Source organism: Gossypium arboreum, chromosome 5 (assembly GCF_025698485.1).
Source record: "Gossypium arboreum isolate Shixiya-1 chromosome 5, ASM2569848v2, whole genome shotgun sequence".
In the NCBI taxonomy this organism is placed as follows: Eukaryota; Viridiplantae; Streptophyta; class Magnoliopsida; order Malvales; family Malvaceae; genus Gossypium; species Gossypium arboreum.
This window is the reverse complement of record NC_069074.1, coordinates 51,797,939-51,814,075: the sequence shown is the minus strand read 5'-3', so window position 1 is coordinate 51,814,075 and position 16,137 is coordinate 51,797,939.

Here is a 16,137-nt window from a genome sequence, read left to right as displayed (position 1 = left end):
CCATTTTAGTCATCTTATCTTCTCTAAGAATATATTCTAGTCTCTAATTCTTAACGATCGCTTGAAGTTGATGAATGCGTCTGATTAATACGATCTTGAAGACTTCAAGTTGGATATCTGAATAGCTTCAAATACCTCCAAACTATCCATTTGTAGCAAGACTCTATCACATCGTTCTCCATGCAGAATTGATAATCTAATAAAAATGCCCCATAACTCAGCATAAAAAAATTAATCATTTCCCCAAACGTCTGTTGAAATTAAGAATTGAAACATGTTGAATTAAGGTCTAGTCAGAACAGTAGTTTTGAGACCACAAATTCGAAATAAAAATAATTATTTTATGATTATTTTATGGTCCAGGACATGATTGCATGTTTGTGTGAAATTTTCTTAAAGAAATTCTATGCCTAAGATGTCCAATTTGACTTTAGGGAGCAAATTGAATAAGTTGTAAAAATTGTGTTTTAGAAGCTTTAAGTATGAAATTGCATTGGATTATTAATTAGAGGTTCTTAAATGACAATTTCACTAAGTTCTAAAATTTTGGACAAAAATGGGCATGAATAGGAAAAATTTGAAAGAATAAGGGCATTTTTGTTTTTTGGTAAATAAAAGAATAAAAAGGGAAAAAGAAAGCAAAATTTGTCCATCTTCTTCTTACTTGTGCCGAAATTCCAAGGGTCACCATAGCTAGGGTTTATTCATCTTTTCAAGCTTGATTGTAAGTGCTCCTTAGCCCTGTTTTTAATGTTCTTTACATTTTTTAAGTTGTCATCAACCGATCTAGCTATTTCTACCATTATTTGGAGCTAGGGTTCATGTATGAAATTTGACCCATGTGTAACATGGTTGTATTTTGATGTTTAATAGAGGAATATGAATGTTTGATGTGTGATAAATATCTTTTACTAAGTGATTTTTAGTGCAAACACCTAAAAAGGGCTTGTTTGTAAAAGGTGTAAAAATGAGTAGTAGAAATGTGAAATAAAGGAAAATATGGGCTGATATGAGATAGAATATGATTCGGCTAGGCTTGGGTAACCAAGAAATTGCATGCATTTCATTTTACGGGCCTAGGGATTAAAGTATAAATAAGCAAAAAGTTAGGGGTAAAAAGTTAATTTTACCAAAGTATGTGTTTTGGGTCGATATGAGCAATGTATGTATTGAACAAGTTGAATTTGGTATTATAGATCAAGAAAAACGTGATTCGGGTCTTGATCGGGAGAAAAACAAGGTTTACGAGGATTAGGCTCGTTTCTATCATTTTTTGTATCGAGGTAAGTTCATTTGCAAATAATGCAACATGTACCATACTTTGAATGCTTTAATATTACATGTATGATAAATACTTACATAATTGATATGTTGTTGTATTATGTGTTTATTGCCTAAATTTTATCGTGAAATATACTTTGATTATTTCATGAGTATGTGATTTGTGCCATGAATATTGGAATCGACATTATGAGCAAGCTCAACAGAAATGTTCTATCGAAGAATCCCATTTGAACCTTAGGAATAGTTAGGATACAAGTGACGTGTCACTAGGAATTATGTAATCTGAACTCATTGAGTTGTGGTCTGAGTTCATGATATTTGTGACATCCAAACTCATTGAGTTGTGGTTTGAGTTCGTGAAATTTGTGACACATGTTTTGGCCTCCGGTACTGGTCTCGTATATTTTATTGATGGCGAGGTAGTCCAGCATGTGTTGCGTGTAACACCCCTAACCTGTATCTCTCACCAGAATAGAGTTACGAGGTATTACCGATCAATACACATCGTTCACATACATAACATATACATTTATGCATTCATACTCAAAATCCATTCAAAACATTCACAATATCCCTTGTAAGGCTTTTCGAGGCCTTAAAACATGCTTAGAAGTGGTTTGAGACTAAACCGATAGTATTTTCAAACTTTGGGAAACTTAAAAAATTTTCAAACATTTAAGGGTCATACGCTGGTGTGAACAAGCCGTGTGCCTCACACGAGTACCAGACACGCCCGTGTCACAGGCCGTGTGAAAACAAGGCATACATACTGGCTTGTACCATACGGCCAAGGACACGCCCGTGTGTCAGGCCGTGTGAAATCTAGAGGGGTTACTAACTTGGCCACACGCCCGTGTACCAGCCCGTGTGCCACACACAACCAGTAGACACGCCCGTGTGTCTAGGCCGTGTCAAACCTATAGGGTATACTGACTTAAATTCAAAGGGTACCCCAAGAAACACATGCCCATGTAGCATGACCATGTGTCACACACGGCTGAGACACACGACCATGTCTCTGCCCATGTAGAAAAAAATAGGCATTTATAAAGCCAATTTGCCACCCTTCTTTCATGCACACATAGCAGCCAATTTGGTACCATTTCCATACACATTTTAGCAAGCAAAACATGTTATTTCATACACATAACATGCCATCTATCCACAACCATTTCAATTACTCAATTCTATATTAAAAAACATATCAAATCAATATACCACAATCATCAATCTCACAAAACTACTAAATGCATTTACTCATCAAATTATCATCTATATCATGTGTCAACACACACCTTATCATCATCTATAATCATATTAGAATATACTATTCCTCAAACATTAATAACTAACCAAATGAGTAACCATTTAATCATATCAACAACCATGGCGAACAATGTCCAAAACACAAGACATTATAAATCACATATAACACTTATCCAACACATAATTTAAACCAACTTAAATGGCCAAATACATACCAGCATTTACAAGCCAAAAGCAAGCCAAATCTTATGACTATATTATACATTAAAACATATCATCAACTCACTAGCCTATACATGCCATAAAACCAAGCCACAAGGTGTAAAATACCGATAATTAATACTCGGATAGTGTGATGCGATTTCCATTGACTCCTAACTCGAGCGAATGTCCGAGACACTATAAAACATAGAAAAATAACAAAGTAAGCTTCACAGCTTGTAAGTTCGTATATGAGCCTAAAATGATCGCAACATTCATATAGCAATTCAAAATAGATAAATCATTAACATTTAAAGCATCAATTCATGAGCTAACATCAAATTATTCATGTCCTCATTCGCAAGTTCTCAACTTCATATAACTCAATACTTGAGTAGTTTTTCGTACATACCTGTACTGATACCTTTCTATTTACTACCCATACTATTATCAAACCTCTCTGGTTTATTGATTTTCCGATGCCATAGTCTAACTATAGTCTTACACATACATTGCTAAGGCCTTACCGTGGTCTTTCTTTCACTTGCCATAACCTGATTATGGTCTTATTAGTCGATTGCTATATGTATATTTAGTTTAAACAACTATTATTCATATCTCACATAACATTCAATATATACTTTATTATAGTCAAATAAACACAGTTTGACATGAAACATACTTATACTCAATTCTTTCTTATTTAATAAACATAATACAATATAAACTTACCAATTTACTTTCATTCGATTCTCACATAAGTTTTGTACGTATTTGTATTACTTATTCCAACCGTACTTAAACTCTAGTCTTGACTATTCCCGTTGAATCATTCGATATTTTGCGCACTAAGTGTCATTCTCAATATCTCGCACACTAAGTGTCATTCTCAATATTTCGCACACTAAGTGCCATATTTGATGTCCAACACACTAAGTGTTGTACATAGCCGAAGCTATCTCAAATCGCACACTAAATGCCAAATTTAGCTGAAGCTATACCGAACCGCACATTGAGTGCCATATTTAGCTGATATGTCATCAAACATAACAATAGCCACGTATATACAATTTCTAGGATATCAAAACATTAAAAGCATAAATATAACAATGCTTATTGCATATGAACTTACCTCGATCGTTAAAATGACAGAACAGATCAACTAGTCTGATACTTTATTTTCTCCCGTTCTAGATCTGAATCTCATTTTTCTCAATCTATATAATAACAAAATTTACTTATTTAATCATTAATTCATTCAAATTTAACACAATTTACATACTATTATTCCATATTTTTTGTCCTTATTGTACATCCCGAATTAGGGCATAGTCAGAATAGTAGTTTTGGACAACAAATTTGACATTAAAATAATTATTTTATGATTATTATAAGGTTTAGGATATGAAAATAAGAATGTGTTAAAGTTTCATGAAGAAATTCTATGTGTAAGGTGTCTAATTGGAAATTAAAGACCAAATTGAATAAATTGAAAAACTTGGGTTCTAGAAGCAATTTGTATGAAATTTCTTTGGAATGTTAATTAGAGGTCCTTAAAGAGTAATTTTCCCAATTTCTAAGTTTTTGGACAAAAAAGGGCATGCATGGAAATTTTTGAAGGTTTAGTATTGAGGGGCATTTTGTTCATTTCGTATATTAATGAAATAAAATGGGAAAATAAGCCAAAAATCAGCTCATCTCCTCCATCTTGCTGCCAAAAATGGAGAGACACTATAGCTAGGGTTTGTTCATCCTTTCCAAGCTCATAATAAGTGTTCCCAAGCCTCGTTTTTAATGTTCTTCGTATTTTTGAAATCCCAGTAACTTGGTCTCTCTATTTTCACCCATATTCCATGCTAGGGTTCATGTTTAGAAATTTACCCATGCATGAGAAGCTTATGTTTTGATGATTTATGGAGGGATATGAGAGTTTAAAGGATGGTAAAAAACTTTCACTAAGTAATTTTTCATGGAAAGGACTTTTAGGACCATTTTTGTAAGAGTTGTAAAAAATGAGTAGAAAAATGTGAAATGAAGGAAAATGTGGGTTGTTATGAGCATGAAAAATATTCGGCTAGACTTGGGTAACCAAGAAATCCCATGCATTTCATTATCCGAGCCTAGGGATTAAATTGAAAATATATGAAAGTTTAGGGGTAAAATAGTAATTTTACCCAAGTATGAATTTTGGGTCATTTTGAGTAATGAATTTTGGGTCGTTTTGAGTAATGCATGTATTAAATGAGCTAAGTTTGGTATTATAGATTAAGAGAATCGAGATACGGGTCTTGATTGAGGGAAGAACAAGGTTTACGAGGTTTAGGCTCGTTCTCTAATATTTTGTATTGAGATAAGTGCATATGCTAATAAATACATTAATTATTGCTAATAAATGTTTGTTTGATATTTGTATGCTTAATATGCTTAAATTGGCTATTTTGATAGTGTATCATGTTTTGATGTTTTGCTATTATAATGAGAATATTGCTATGCTATATAACTATAAGAAAATTGTTATGTGAATGAAGCCACAATTCCAGTACGTCCGGCTAAGGTTTAGAAGTCAGAAATCCCATTTGAACCTTAGGAATAGTGGAGGATACAAGTGACATGTCACTGGGATAGCTATGTGTTTTATGAACTCATTTGAACTCATTTGATATATGATACATGCTACGGTCTGGGTGCTGGGTATCCTGAGTTGTGTTCGGATACTCTTTATCTCTTTGAGTAGCCCCCGTTGAGAGTGGCATGTTATTCTGTAATATGAGGCACTTCGGTGCATATTCTGTCAGGTAGCCAAAGCTACATTCAGGCACTTCGGTGCATTTCTTGTAACACCCCTATCCCGTAACCGTCGCCAGAATAGGTAAGGGGCATTACCGGACTTGTAACTCATGTCAGAACAGTAAAATTTTGAACTTTTTCTTAAAATAAAGATCGTTCATTTAAATAAGTACTAAGCACAACCAGAGGTAAAATTTAAACTTCACTAAGTAAACATTCAAAAGATGCCATTTTCGCATGGCTTATATACATTAACCAAAAATATTCTTCCGCCACTAGTCTATTCTATACATGCCATAAAATAATTCTAAACATAACAGTAACAAGCGGTGGATAGTGATAGTGTGACTAGTTGCTGACGATCCCCGAGCACAGTAACCGCAATGAGATCTATAAAAGCAGAGGAAGCAGAGTAAACGGAGTAAGCATTACAATGCTTAGTAAGTTTTAAGCAGTGTCAACAGATAACAATCAAATTATAACATAGTTGTTCGTATATTTTATTTCACTCTTCCTTCGGGCATACCATCCCTTTACCGAATATGCAAAACTCATCATATACAATAGGCAGTTAAACTTTCACATAAAAGTGAGCTCATGTGACATAAATATATTGTATGATTTCACATAACCTCTCACATTGATCCGATGCCACATAATCATAGGAATAGTCTCATAGATTGCTCTCGTATGCATCACATAACTACCTTATGATTTAGTTCAAATCAAGCTCACATATAAACTTGGAGTACATACCTGTTTAACCTTTCGCGTTGAATATATTTATAAGCAATTCTTATTACGAAGTCTTATAGCTTTAACCTCTACTCGGATTATCGGCGAGACCTTTAGCTCAGACGAAGTCTCCACACGAAGTTATCGGGTCTTACCCGGACAAAATCTCCACACGTAGTCATCGGGTCTTACCCGGACAAAATCTCCACACGTAGTCATCGGGTCTTACCCGGACATAATCTCCACACGTAGTAATCGGGTCTTACCCGGAATATATTTCCAAGTTCAATGTACATTTAATCACATGTTACAACATTCACATCGACTGTCAAATTTGTAATTCATTTGCCTCATCAAATATCTAATAATACACACCTTTCACATTGGTCGTTCGGCCACAATATACGCACATCGCCTACATCACACTAGCCATTCGGCTTTACCACATATACATATCTCATATATATATTTCACATTGACCATTCAGCTTTACCACATATGCATATCTCATACACATCTCACATTAGCCATTCGGCTTTACCACATATACATATCTCATACATATTTCACATTAGCCATTCGGCTTTACCACATATACATACCTCATACATATTTCACATTAGCCATTCGGCTTTACCACATATACATATCTCATACATATTTCACATTAGCCATTCGGATTTACCACATATACATATCTCCTACATATTTCACATTAGCCATTCGGCTTTACCACATATACATATCTCATATTCACCACATTGGCCATTCGGCCTTATCACACATATGCATGCTCACATTCATCACATTGGCCATTCGGCCTTATCACATATATGCATGTTCACATTCATCACATTGGCCATTCGGCCTTATCACATATATGCATGTTCACATTCATCACATTGGCCATTCAGCCTTATCTCATATATACACATTCACATTCATCACATAAAATCCTAAATCAAAATATAAATTTTCATGTATTCACATCACAATTATCCAAATATACTTCACATACCACATATACTATCATGTATACACTTTGTCTTGGCCGAATCTACATCAATCATTTTCCAGTGAATAATTTAATTTCACGCCATACTATCATTTCATAATCGAATACTCATAAACTTAAAATTTCACAAATTTTAATATCAAAGATCCATCTAACACTCATATATCGTTTTACAATATCACGATTTAAAATTCATGTATGGGTTTAATCAATAGCTTATGAGCAACTAAAACAAATTTTATCCATGTTTACAACAAAACCACATATTCACTACGAGCTGTTTTCCTGAGCAATAGTCACTAAATTATTTATAACTGGAGCTACAAAACTCCAAATCACTTGAACATCAAGAAGAGAAACTCAAGGTACTTAACCTATATATACATTAGACATTAGAGTCACATATGTATGAAATCATGAATCAAACTCAACATATTAGCCCACACTCTCTTTTAGCCGATTATCTAAGCCAAGATAAAAGCATCAATATGCTTGCCTCTAACCGAATACATGCAACACCAATCCATCTCATGTGGCCGAATATGCAAGTCTATGTTGAGGCCAATTATATACTTAATACCACATATAAATGGCATACATTTTACTAACTAATGCATTACATATTATAACTCAATACGCATCCATCGTTTACTCCATAACTGAAACACCATTATATATAAATATATACCTTGAGATAATATATATGTCATACCAATACATCATGTGCAAATATATATATATGTGCAAGAGCCGAATCACAAAGTTGATTATAACCACCTCATATATTTTCATCATATACCCGAATGCACAAGTACATTATAATAACTTCCAACTCAATTCATGTTACAAATTTATACTTCACAAGAACAAATCATTAACCAAATATAAACATATATCCAAAACACAAATCTTACCTACCATGTAATAAGCATACCAAAATAAACTCTTTCTATGTTCGAATATAACCTAATATCATTTAATACCAAATCATGTATATTTTATTTTTACATGAACCATAGCCGAATCATTTTACCCATGAGTAACATAACAAGCATAAATCATACTTATGGATATACCATGGCCGATTCAATCTAATCACATCCAAAATCATCAACCATTTTCAATGCATATAACACATCTAAACATGAATAAGTTTCATATAATCACTTAACACATTAATTTCTTCCATCAACAATCTTTTTGTTTCTTTATCCATCAAAACTTAAAGGTAAGAAAAAATCAAGTTCTTCTCACACATACTATAACCGAAAGTTCCATCCAACACTCTAAATTCAAAATTTTAGTATGGCTAGGTAAGAAAAACATGATGATTAACCTGAACAAACTAAGATTTCAAAAGAAAGATTAACGAAATTTTCTAACCTTCTCTTTATTCAAAAGGCCGAATGCCCCCCTCCTCTTTCTTCTTCTTCTTGTACGGCTAAGAAGAACAAGGTGATACCCCTTTTTTTTTCTTTCCTTCACCCTTCATCCCCCTTATTTTATTACTAACTCATTATTTTATTCTTTCCAACATGAACATTAGCACACCATGCTTAAAATATGCTATGTCCCATAGCATGGCCGGCCACTAGTTCAATATTTGGGCAATTTGACATGCAAACCCCTCACTTCTATAACATGCATTAATAGGCCACTTTACATTTGCCTAGCACATTTCTAAATTTTCTCACATAAGTCCTAATTAATAAAATTCACTTACAATTAACAAAATTCAAACATGAAATTGTTTACACATGCATATATACATATAATAAGCATCAACTATGATGGTTAATTATTTTTATGACTCGATTTTGTGGTCCCGAAACCACTTTTCGACTAGGGTCAAATTAGGGGTGTCACAACTTTTCCCCCCTTTAGGGATTTTCGTCCCCGAAAATTTCTACCGATGCATAGTTTAGGATAACATCCTCTTATTGAATTATATTCATATAAACATTAGCTCATCGATAGCAATTGTAATTCATTATTGATTTTGCATCGATCTATAAAATCATTTTCTTATCTTAAAACAAATACATAAACATTTCTACAAGTATGCACATATATCTCATTTTCTTGATTTCATAAGCAATAATCACTTAATTTAATTCACAAATGCATTTCAAACACATATTAAGCACATATTAACATGTATAATTCACATCATCAACCCACATTTTCATTCATGTATAAGCTGTAACCTGACCGAAAGTACACATATACTCAAACATCCCATAGACTAAATCCGTAACACATTTATAGCATGAATTCATTTCTTAACAACATATCCACCATCTTTTTACGTATTCACTTATTTAGTATACATAACATAATATAATATGAACTCACAAATTTTTACTTTCATTTGATTTTCACATACCTTTCGTACATACCTGTATCACTTATTTTGATCTTACTTTATTTACTATCTTAAATATACCCGTTGAATCATTCGAAATCATTACGGATACTCATTAAGCACATATAGCTCTTACAATGCCATATCCTAGATATGGTCTTACATATTCTCACATATCGAGCCGATGCCATGTCCCAGACATGGTCTTACACACTATCTCAAATCAATGCCTTCGTCCCAGACGAGGTCTTACATGAATTCCACTTCACATACTTAGTGCCCAATGGCCGATCTCGCACTCATAGTGCTCGGTTAAAGGAATTCGCACACACACAGTGCCTCTAATCATTCACACACATAGTGCTCTTATTCATTCGTTATTACACATTGAAATGACTTAACCAAGTCTATAAACATCATGTATGTACACTTTTAAACATATCATCTCATTTAAGTTTGAACTCGTATAGTAATGAACACTTAAACTTTGCTCAAATTACCGGCACGAAGCCTACTAGGCACGAAGGCCCGAATACACGTCACCAGCATGATTGCTCTTCGGGACCTAGCCCGGATATAACACCAGCACGAATGCTCTTCGGAACTTAGCCCGGATACATCACTAGCACGAATGCTCTTCGGGACTTAGTCCGGATACATCACTAGCACGAATGCTCTTCGGGACTTAGCCCGGATACATCACTAGCACGAATGCTCTTCGGGACTTAGCCCGGATATATCACTAGCACGAATGCTCTTCAGGACTTAGCCTGTAACACCCCGTTCCTGATACCGCCGCCGGAGTCTGACACGAGGGGTTCTCAGACCAACTCTCATGTGTCACACAGACTATTTTTCACATTTCCAGTCCAGCTGGCAACTGCATCACTGTCACCTTAAAAGTCATATCTCGAGTTCCAGAACTCCAAAATCAGTTCCGTCAATTTTCCCTGAAACTAGACTCATAATCCCATCTACACATGTTTTTATAGAATTTTTTGTCAAGCCAATTAGTACAGTTTATTAGTTAAAGTCACCCCTGTTTCAGAGTTCGACTACACTGACCTTTGCGCATTACGACCTGGATATCATCTCATACAGAGCTCCAATGCTCATGCCGTTTGTTTCTAATGAAACTAGACTCAAAGGGGAATATATGCATATAAGGCATGACTCCTAATTGTTTCTGGATAATTTATGGTTAATTTTCAAAGTCGAAACAGAGGATCCAGAAACCGTTCTGGCCCTGTCTCACGAAATCTCGAATATCTCTTAAAATACGGCTCATATGGTCATTTCGTTTCGTCCATATGAAAATAGATTCATCAAGGTTCAATGTCATAATTTATTCACTATTTAATTCTACTTCTACTATTTTTAGTGATTTTTCCATCTCACCTCACTGCTGCTGGCAGCATCTGTTACTAAAGCAAACAATGACTATTTCATAATTCTTCCATGGCCAACTATTTCATCATACATAATGTAACTATGGCCACCTTATCAAAATTAAGGTTTCTAAGGCTCGTGACCATAGGTTTTAGAATCACACTCAACCGACCACATAGGCCATTTTCGCATGGCTTAAAGTTTACAACCCACAATTCAACAAAACAAAATAGCCTATACATGCAAAATGTTCTCCTAGTTCAACTACGAAGACAATACCAAAAGATTTCCAGCCGATGTGATGACTTCAACAACGGTTCCGAGCACGCAAACAATACGAGTCCAAGAGACCTAAAATGGGTGACAAGAAAACACCGAGTGAGTTTATAACTCAGTAAGTCATAAGCATTCATCAACCAACCATTAATAAAATTATCACAACATGAAACGATAAACGAGGCTAGGTACTCCATCCATATCGAAACTATACCATAATTCCTCGGACCTTTCGGTTCAATCTCATACCAAGCCATACATCCACATTTCATATTCTATACAATAAGATATTTGAGGCATTTTCACACACCAACTCATTTTCACCACAATCATACAATTGCAATCATCACATAGATTTAAAGCTTACCAAGCTCAACCCCGAGCATGAACATATTGCCTATTCGTCATGAGCTCAAGGTACTTACGATCCGCTGTCCGGATTAACTCGATAATGTCGCACACTCAGTGCCAATTGTAATGCAAGAGCATATAATGAATCCGCACACTTAGTGCTATATATTTTCAGCTCGCACACTTAGTGCTATATAATTTGCAGCTCGCACACTTAGTGCTATATATTTTCAGCTCGCACACTTAGTGCTGTATAATCAAACTCGCACACTTAGTGCTGTACAATTTTAAACTCGCACACTTAGTGCCAATCTTGTCACCGTGTCCATTTATACCCGCACACTTAGTGCCAATCTTGTCACCGTGTCCATTTATACCCGCACACTTAGTGCCGAGACCAATACTTTATGCAATTTACCACCTTTATACATTCAACGATGGCATCATTCCATACACATACATTTCCATTTACACATCAATTCATTAAACACAATTGCATATATATTATGATCATTTAAATCAATACCAAATATATGCTTAATGACTTACCTCGGACGTTGTCGCACGTCTTCAACGGCTATTCAATTACTTTTTCTTTTCCCTTGTCCAACTTCGATCCTTTGAGCTCTTGAGCTAAATCAAACAAATTTACTTCCCAATCAAACACACACATACGGCAACCATATATTGTTTTTAACACATTCGGTCACTTGGGCGACCCATTTAACTTTTAAGCATTCATTTCAAAATTTTAGTTAAACAATGCCGAATGCTATTAGCTACTAATGCCACACACACATATGCATAAAAATTTAATCATACATGACCCATAGCTCATTTGGTCATTCATCTCTCAAACTTACCGAAGCTTCATACCATACTTCCTTGGCCGAATACATATATAAGCACAGTTTAGCATTTTCATTTACTTAATATTTCATACCTATCATGCTAGCCGAATATTGTTTAATCAAGTTCAACATCCTCATATACGGCATTAGCATCCAAACAACCTATATGAACATTTAACTAATTCAAGCTTCACCCATCCACAGTTATTCATTTAACATAAAGAAAATATATCAACCTCTTCACTATCAACCATGGCGAATGCTTCATGGGTTTAAGGTAGATTCAAGAAAGAACCTCATAATTATTAAGATGTAAGCAACTACCCTTGTTCATCTAGATTTAGTATGAACAACAACTATCACCATTATTAATCACCATAGCGAAAACCTCACCCTCATGGCCGAATGTACCAAACATTTCCTAACTAAACTTTCACAAATTTTAACCTCATATCGATCTCAACTTGTTCAATACAACATGAAACAATCCCTTCTCCTAACCTCTTGATACACGGCTTGATGTTCAAACCCCATGAAAGTTTGATTTTCATGACATTACCAAAATGCATTATGACAATTAGCTCAACAAACTCAAGAAGTTAAAGCCAACATCTCAAAGCTTACCTCCAACTAGAAGAAGGGTTGCCGAATTTGCTTAATGAAAAGCTCTCCAATTCTTTCCTTTGGTTCACGGCAAGAAGAACAAAGCATAACCAAATTCCTCTTTTTTTTCTTTCTTTGGTTAGTCACGGCAATGGGGCATCCACACTTTTTTTTTTTTTTTTTTTGTCAACATTTTCTTTAATGCTAGCACATTATTTTATTGCTTCATACATCACTCACTAACCAAACATGTTGGGAGCATGTTTCCTTTGCCCATCAACACCCACCTTGGCCGGCCACTATAGCAATAATTGGGCAATTTGACATGCAAGGACAACATTTCCTAGTATGCATCAATAGGCCACTTCAACATTTGCCTATCACATTTCTAAGTTTTCTCACACAAGTCCTATTTAGCAAAATTCACTTAAAATTTTCAAAATTCAAACACGAAATTTCCACACATGCCTATATACACATATAATAAACACAGAATCTAATATTTAATTGTTTTTATGACTCGGTTTGTGGTCCCGAAACCACTTCCCGACTAGGGTCAATTTGGGGCTGTCACAACTCTCCCCCACTTAAGAAATTTTCGTCCCGAAAATCTTACCGGTAAGTAGGCTCGGGTATCGCTCTTTCATAGAGTCCTCAAGTTCCCAAGTGGCTTCTTCAATTCCGTGCTTACGCCACAACACCTTCACTAATGGGATTTTCTTATTGTGCAACTCTTTTACTTCGCGCATCAGAATGCGAACCGGCTCTTCTTCATAACTCAAATTAGGCTGAACCTCGACCTCAGATGGAGTGATTACGTGTGTCGGGTCAGACCTATATCGTCGAAGCATCGAGACATGAAAAACATTGTGAATCTTTTCGAGCTTAGGGGGCAGGATTAATCGGTATGCGACTGGTCCAACTCGTTCGGATACTTCATACGGCCCGATGAACCTCGGACCCAATTTGCCCATACGACCAAATCTAAGCACCTTCTTCCAGGGTGAAACTTTGAGAAATACCTTGTCCCCAACCTGATATTCAATGTCTTTTCTTTTCAAATCCGCATACGACTTTTGGCGATCCGAAGCAGCTTTCAAACTTTCACGAATTACTCGAACTTTTTGCTCGGCATCCTTAACCAAATCAACCCCGAAGATTTTTCCTTCACTAAGTTCAGTCTAGAATAATGGGATACGGCATTTACGACCGTATAAAGCCTCGTAAGGCGCCATCTTAATACTTGATTGAAAGCTATTGTTGTAAGCGAATTCAACCAAAGGTAAATACCGTTCCCATGAACCACTAAACTCAAGGATGCAACATCTCAACATATCCTCGAGTATTTGAATTACCCGTTCGGATTGACCATCGGTTTGGGGGTGAAAAGAAGTGCTAAAATGCAGCTTGGTACCCAAAGCCTCTTGCTGTTTCTTCCAAAATCGCGATGTAAATCTTGGGTCTCTATCCGACACGATAGAAATAGGTACCCCATGCAATCGAACAATTTGGGAGACGTATAATTCTGCCAATTTATCAAGCGAAAAATCCGTGCGGACAGGAATAAAATGAGCAGACTTGGTCAGTCTATCAACAATGACCCTGCATCGAAGTCTTTCTTATTCTGAGTCAATGGTAACCCAGACACAAAGTCCATTGTTACTCGATCCCATTTCCATTTGGGTATCGTGATCGGCTGAAGTAATCCTGAAGGCACTTGATGCTCCGCTTTCACTTGTTGACATATTAAACATCTCGAAACAAAGTCAGAGATGTCTCATTTCATACCATGCCACCAAAACCGACGTTTCAAATCGTTGTACATCTTCGTACTCCCCGGGTGGATTGCCATTTGGCTACAATGGGCTTCGTTCAGAATTATCGAAATAAGTTCCGAATTCTTTGAAACACACAGACGACTTCTGAACCTCAAACAATCGTCATCATCGATTTGAAATTCTGAGTCCTTGTTCGGAACACACTCAGCCCGTTTTGCAACCAACTCATCATCGACTTTCTGAGCTTCACGAATTTGACGTATCAATAATGGTTTGGCTTTCAATTCAGCTACTAACACATTGTCGGGTAGAACAGACAAGTGTACATTCATCGCTCGCAAAGCAAATAGTGATTTACGACTTAAGGCGTCCGCAACCACATTAGCCTTTCCGGTGATAGTCAATGACCACTCATAATCCTTTAACACTCGAGCCAACGTCTTTGTCGCGGATTTAAGTCTCTTTGAGTCATCAAGTATTTGAGCCTTTTGTGATCCGAATACACATGGCACTTCTCACCAAATAAGTAATGTCTCCATATCTTTAAGGCGAATACTATGGCTGCTAGTTCAAGGTCATGGGTCGGATAGTTTCTCTCATGCGGCTTTAGTTGTCTCGACGCGTAAGCCACAACTCGACCTTCTTGCATCAACACACAACCTAACCCAAGCAAGGGTGCGTCCTTGTATATGACAAATTCTTTCTGGGACTCATTTGTACTAAGTCCGGGGCCTCGGTTAAACAGTTTTAGTCGATCGAAACTTTCTTGACAGCGTTCGACCACTCGAACTTAACATCTTTTTGAAGTAGTTTTGTCATCGGTGCGGCTATCATCGAAAAACCTTTCACAAATCGTCGATAGTATCCGGCAAGCCCCAAAAGCTCCTAACCTCGGTAACATTCCTTGAGGTTTCCAATCGACTATGGTCGAAATTTTGTTCGGTCCACCCGACACCGATGCGGACACCACGTCCCCGTAAAGCCAACCTCTCTCAACCAAAATTCACATTCTTGAACTTTGCGTATAACTGCTTATCTCGTAAAATTTACAACACTAGGCTCAGGTGTTCAGCATGTTCAGTTTCATCTCTCGAATAGACCAAAATGTCATCGATCAATACAACTACGAACCGGTCCAAGTATGGCCTGAAAATTCTATTCATTAAATCCATAAATACCGCAGGGGCATTAGTGAGCCCAAACGGCATCACCAAGAATTTGTAGTGACCGTACCTC